Consider the following 6,491-nt stretch of genomic DNA (forward strand, 5'->3'; position numbering starts at 1 on the left):
AAACAGAATAGCTGGCTTGAATGGGATATCCAATTCTAGCTTTTTATAAAAAAAAAACTGTATTTAGTACAGAGTTTACATGGTCTCACTACATAGATCTGACTCAGTGATTCTCCCATTTTCAGCCCCCCAAGTACTAGAATTACAGATGTGTGCCACCACAACCAGTCTCAATCTCTGTCTCAATGTGCCCTGGGGCCAGGGCTGTCACAGCATGCCAGGGATCGAACCCTGGATGTTGCACTTTGCCTAAGCAGGTGCTTTAGTCTGCTGAGCTATCTCACCAGCCAATCCTAGCTTTTTAATGGAACCTCCACAGTGTTTTCTACAGTGATTGTATCAGTCAATACTCCCACAAAGAGTGGAGAAGGTTTCCTGTTCCTCCACAGTCCCTCAAGCATTTGTTATTGACTGACTTCTTAATATTAGCTATTTTCTGGGGTGAAATGGAATCTCAGTGTTGTTTTAATTTGTGTCTTTCAAATGAACAATGATGTTGAACTTTTTTACATATTTATTTGACATTTGTGTTTCTTGACCTGAAAAGTGTGTATTCATCTCAGATGCCCATTTTTGTTTTTGTTGTTATTGTTGTCTATTAACAAATACATTTATTGTGGCAGCTTTCTTCCTCACTAGACACCCAGTGTTAGAAAGTAGGAGTCTTTTCAGCGCCAGGTGGGCCAGTATGGAAGTAATAAAACTGTTTTTCCCACATTGAGAGAGAACAAATCACATGATTTTGCAAACATGGTATGTTCCCCTTGCTCTATTTTGTCTTCTATGAAATCAAAATTTCTTCCCAATAAGTGTGATTCTGCTTTTGGAAGAAAGTTGCAGACATAGATTTATAGACTTATGCAACCCAAGGGGCAGCAAGGTTCACCTAGCAATGCTGTCATGGAGACCTGTTCCAGGTAAGCATGACCCTTCACTGTTTCATAAAGCACAAAAGAAATTTCCAATGCTGTGATTATTTCCACATTTTGCCTTCCCCCAGTCCCACACAGAATATTTAACTCCAGTGTGCACTCCTGTGTTTCTTGCAGCTGCATGGCAGAGCAATAGAGTAACCTTAACACTTCTAGGGTAAAGTTGCTCCTGCATAATAAATTCTAGCATTCCACATGCCAGGTCCTCACCCTGAGCTCTCTACATCTCCCTGACAGAACTACACTTCCTTGGAAGGATGTCTCTTTTCCCAATCTCCTAATTGTTTTGAGGGGATACTCTATCTTTGAATTTGCAGAATTATCTTTTGCTTCTTAAAATAATAGCTGGATTAATGCTTTAATAGGGAAAATACATTTCTTCTCCAGATGTCATCATTATGCTGATAGCTTATAGCTTATTGATAATTATGTACAAAATTTCTTGTCTTCTAAAAAATGCACAGTAGGAATAGGATAACTGTGTGAAAGTATCCTTCCTTTGAACTTTCGGCGCTCTGTTCTTAGTTATGCCTGTATAAAGCATGTACAGTTATCTGGAATGTTGTCTAGACAGGAGTAACTGCTACGTTGTCCATCTGTGGTCTCAATGGCTACAGCCCCTTTCTTGGGCATCTCTGACTGAGACAGCAGCATCAGAGTCTACGCTAATCCCATAGTACACTTTAATACACAGTGCTGACTGATACCAATTTCTCTTGCTTCTCAGACTTTTCGTCTGCTGCTGTGTTTTTTTTTTTTTGTTTGTTTGTTTGTTTGTTTGTTTGTTTTTTCTGTTTTGTTTTCTAATTGTTCTGGGGTGTCTCTGCTGGATTCCAGACCTTTGTTATCAGGAATTGCTTCTTTCTTCTTTATTCAGTATTTTTCTTTCCCTCTTTCTTCCTTTTTTTTTCCTTGTTCTCCCTTCTGACCCTTCTTTCTCTGTACTGTACACTTTCTCATCTCAGTTATAGGCGGACACAAGCTACCCTTTGCTGAAGGGTGCTGAATTATTTCTTGGACTTGGGTTTAGTCCCTCTTTTGAAGCCAAACATTTTCCCCTTCTTTGTGCATAGACCCCAAGGACTCCACTCACTGACCTCACAGTGCATGATGCTGATGCACTCCATGGTGTGGTTATTGGCTTCCAGCCCTTCTGGGCAATTGTCAAGGCACTTGTCAAAGTGCAAGTAAAATCCACTTTTACACTTTGTGCAGAAATTTTTGTTGAAGCAGATATCACAGTCACCTTTACATTTTGAACACTTATTTACATCTGGATATTGAGTTCTGTAATGTTCACTTGGGCATGAAGAGAGCCACACTCCTATCTGCTTCATACCAATTCTTTTCAGAACAAAAAATAGTTGAGGCTTACATGACAGACACCTGCTGTAATTAGAACACCCTCCTTAACAGCCTTGGCTGATGTTGAGGTGCATTCGGTGCTGCCACTTTCCATGGGTGGCGTGCTGGCAGCTGCTGTGCTCCGTGAAGTTCAGGATGATGAAAACCCAGAATCAGTCACAATTGCATAGTAACCCAGGAAGGTTCCCCCTCTCAGCGTCTGCTTCTGGCTGCTGATGGCCCTGGGCATCCAAGGCTGGATGGAGGGGCCAGATGCGCGCGGGCTACGGCGATGCCTTCACCCCACAGGAGCAGCGGCAGCCTCAGGGAGTATCTCAGGCTGGTGGGCAGCCACTAGTCTCAGCAGCAGCCCCGGGGCACAGGGGCACGGGGCCTGAGGCAGCGCGGCCAGGACCAGGGCAGAGATGGCAGAGACCTGAGCTGCAGCTGTTGAGGAGAGAAATACCGCGGCAATCTGATGCCCGTTTTTGGATTGGGTCTTTGAATTTAGAGGCCTGATTTTTTAAATATGCTTTACATGCTCTAGATAGAAGGCCTTTGTTGGAGGGACCTTTAACTATAACTTTTTTTCAGTTTGTGGGTTTTATTTTTACTCTGGAAATTTTATTTGGAAATTTTTACTTGAAAATTTTCTTTGAAGTACAGAAACTTTTCAAAAAGATGAGATCCAAGTTGTTGATTCTCTGAAGTATTTTCCATGCAGTTTGGTTTTCATTCACTAACTCTCTACCTACCTCATGTCTTTTAAGATTTTTACCTACATTTTCCTCTAAAAGATTTAGTGTTTCCATTTTAATATTGAAATCTTTGATCCATTTCAACTATAGTTTTGTGCATGGTGGTAGGCTTGCCTATCACCAAGCCAGTTTTTCCAGCACCATTTATTAAAGAAGCTCTCTTTAACCCAGTGTCCATGTTTGGGTCTTTTGTTAAAGATAAGATAAAATGAGTGAGTTTGCAGTTGTGTCTGACTCTTTTAATCGGTTGCATTGATCCTCAGGTCTGCCTCTCTGCAAGTACCATGCTGATTTTATCACACAGCTTTATAGTAAAATTTCTGGTCAGGTACTGTGATACTCCTGCCTTTTCTTTGCTTCCCAGGATTGCCTTTGATATTCTCTGTCTCTTCTGCTTCCATAAGAATTTGAGGAAAGTTTTTCTTTAGCTCTGTGAGGTATACTAATGCTATTTTAATCAGGATATCATTGAATCAGTATAACTATTTGGGAAGTATAGCCATTTTCACAATGTTGGTTCTTCCTATTCAAGAACATGGAATATCTTTCCATTTTCTCAAATGCTCTCAATCACTTTTCTCAGAGTGCTGTCATTTTCACCATAAAAAACTTTTATTTCCTTTCTGAGATTGATTCCTAAGTATTTCATGGTTTTGGATGCTATTGTGAAAGGTGTTGTTTTCCTAATTTCTCTCACAGTGGGTTCATTGTTTTGTACAGAAATTCTACTGATTTATGGGTGTTGACTTAGTATCTTACTACATTTACTGAATTTTGTTATTAAATCTACAAGACATCCTTGTATTTTCCTGATTTTAAAGTGAAGGCCTTTAGTTTTTGCCCATTTACTATGATGTTGCCTATTGGTTTCTCATAGATGGCTTTTATCAGGTTGAGATATAGACCATTTATTACAATTATCTGTAGGCCTTTTATTATGAATGAGTGTTGGACTTTGTCAAAAGATTTTCTATGGAGATGATCATGCAGCTTTTGTTCTTCATTCTACTGATGTGATGTATTACATTTATGGATTTGCATATGCTGAACCATCCCTGCATTCCTGGGATGAATCCTGCTTTGTCATGTTGTTTAATCTTCTTGATAATTTGTTGCATTCTGTTTGTTAGTATTTTTGTTGAGGATCTTAGCATCTATAGTCATTGGAGAGATTGGCCTTTAGTTCTCTTTTTTAGTTGGATCTTTCTCTGGTTTTGGAGTCATAGTAATACTTAACTCCAGGAATGATTTTGAAAGAATTGCTTCTCTTTTGATTTTATTTAAGAGCTTGAGAAAAGTTGGCATTAAATTTTTAAACTTCTTGTAGAATTAGTTTCCTATTGGATCCTGGACTTTTCTTGTTGGTAGGCTTTTTATTACATTTTCAATTTCAATTCCCATTATTGCATTAATCAGAGTTTTTATCCCTTCTTGACTCAGCTTTGGCATTTCTTATGTATCTAGAAAATTGTTCATTTCCTTTATCTTTTCCATCCTGTGAGAGTAAAGATTTGGGAAGTAGGTATTGAAAATTGTTGTGATTTGTGATTTTTGCAAGGTGAACAATAGTACAGACATGTTTTGTAATGGTATTTTATAATTAATCACCAAGGAATAACATCCTACAAGTGCAGGAAATCTATCCACACACTAAGTACTAGCAAATCCAGCTGAGGGCCTAGAGCTCATAGCAATGCATCCTGCCAGTCCAACTGGAGTCCTAGAGCCCACAACAAAGTACCATGCAGGCCCGTTTCATGGATATGTGCTGGAAAGGGCCAAAGGTCAGTGGTGGAAGGTAGTAAGTCTATGGCAGTGAGATGAAGGATTTGTGCTAGCAAGCTGAGGGATCCGAACTAGAGTAGGAAGCAGTGTTCAAGGTAAGTACCAGAGCTCCCCTAAAAGTGCCATAGCCATCCTCAGCACCAGTGAGGTCCTGCGATTCTCCAATGATAAGGAAAGCCAAGTTCCAATCAGGAAAGCCAAGTACTGAACAAAGAATATGGGAAATAATTAGATTGCATGAAACAGATTCAAACAGAGATCCAAGAAATTAAGTACTCCATTGAAAGCTAACAAAACTACTTAAATGAAATTGAAGATAGGCTGTCAGACTTCAAAAACTGTGGTGCAGCTAATGAATATGAAAGGGAAAATATCATAAAACTAACAATGATCCAGGAAATAACAATTGAGCAGCTACAAGATGGTACAAAGAAAAATAATATAAGAATAATAGGTGTCAATGAAGCATTAAGAGACAGTGTTTCCATCATTTTTCTATTCTCTATTTTTTTATCAATGTGTTCTTTAGCTATACTGAGGAATTCTTTCATGATTGTTGTCACTTCTTTTTTGACCTGAGAGATTTCTTATCTTATTTCATCTATAGTCTGATGGATTTGTTTTTGTTGTTGTTGTTGTTGTTTTGTATTATATTTAGTGCAGGCTCTACAGGGCCTCACTACACAGATTGGACTTGTAATGATTACCATTTTCAGCTTCCCAATGATTGGAATTACAGGTGTACACCACCACACACAGTACCAGCATGTCTGGAGGGTGGGGCTGGCACAGCAGGCCTGGGATGGAACCTCTAACACCTGTGTCTGCCTAAGCTGGTATTTTGATCCACTGAGCTATCTGGCTGGCCCTTCGACTTGTTTCTTGCTACCATTTGAGAAATTTCAGGTGTATGATTCCAATTCTTCTATGTCTTTATCTCTTAAGTTTGTTTTGGATGGGTTAGAGGATTGAGATTGCCTTTTGTACCTGTGTTTGATCCCCTGTTCCCCCAACCAAAAAAAAAAATGGCTGAAAACATCCCAAGCAAAGATAAAGAAATAGGATTACAAGTAAATGAAGTATATAGAATTCTGAACATTTATTACTAAAATAAAATTACAGCAAGATGTATAATAATCAAGATCCTACATTAAAGCAGAGACACTAAATCTCCTGGAAACGAAAGTAGGTGGAACTCTTGAAGACATAGGGGTAGGCAAAGACTTCATGAACAGAAATCAAATCTCATAAAAAACAGTTGAAAGAATTAACAACTGGGACCTGCTCTGACTGAGAAGTTTTTTCACGTCAAAAGAACAAATTTGGAAAAAATCATGCCAAATAAGTATTCAGACAAAGGTCTGCTCTCTAGACTTTATAAAGAACTAAGAAACACTAGAGCCCCAAAATTTAAAGAGCCAATCCAGAAATGGGCATCTGAGATGAACACACCCTTCTCAGAGGATGAAATTAAAGAAGCGAATAAATATATGAAAAAATGCTCCGCATCACTAACTATCCACAAAATGCAAATTAAAACAATATTGAGATATCATCTCACCCCAGAAAGAATGGCTTTCATAAAGAAATCACCCAACAACAAATGTTGGAGAGGCTGTGGGAAAAAAAGGAACCCTTTTCCACTGCTGGTGAGAATGTAGACTGGTGCAAC

At 38.9% G+C, this 6,491-nt stretch overlaps 1 pseudogene; it reads right to left on the minus strand.

The window, feature by feature from the left end:
- Positions 1–1,615: 1,615 nt before the first annotated feature.
- LOC101586091 lies at positions 1,616–2,440 on the minus strand (annotated as a pseudogene).
- Positions 2,441–6,491: the final 4,051 nt, after the last annotated feature.

This window comes from Octodon degus, unplaced genomic scaffold, assembly GCF_000260255.1.
Source record: "Octodon degus isolate 3935 unplaced genomic scaffold, OctDeg1.0 scaffold00034, whole genome shotgun sequence".
In the NCBI taxonomy this organism is placed as follows: Eukaryota; Metazoa; Chordata; class Mammalia; order Rodentia; family Octodontidae; genus Octodon; species Octodon degus.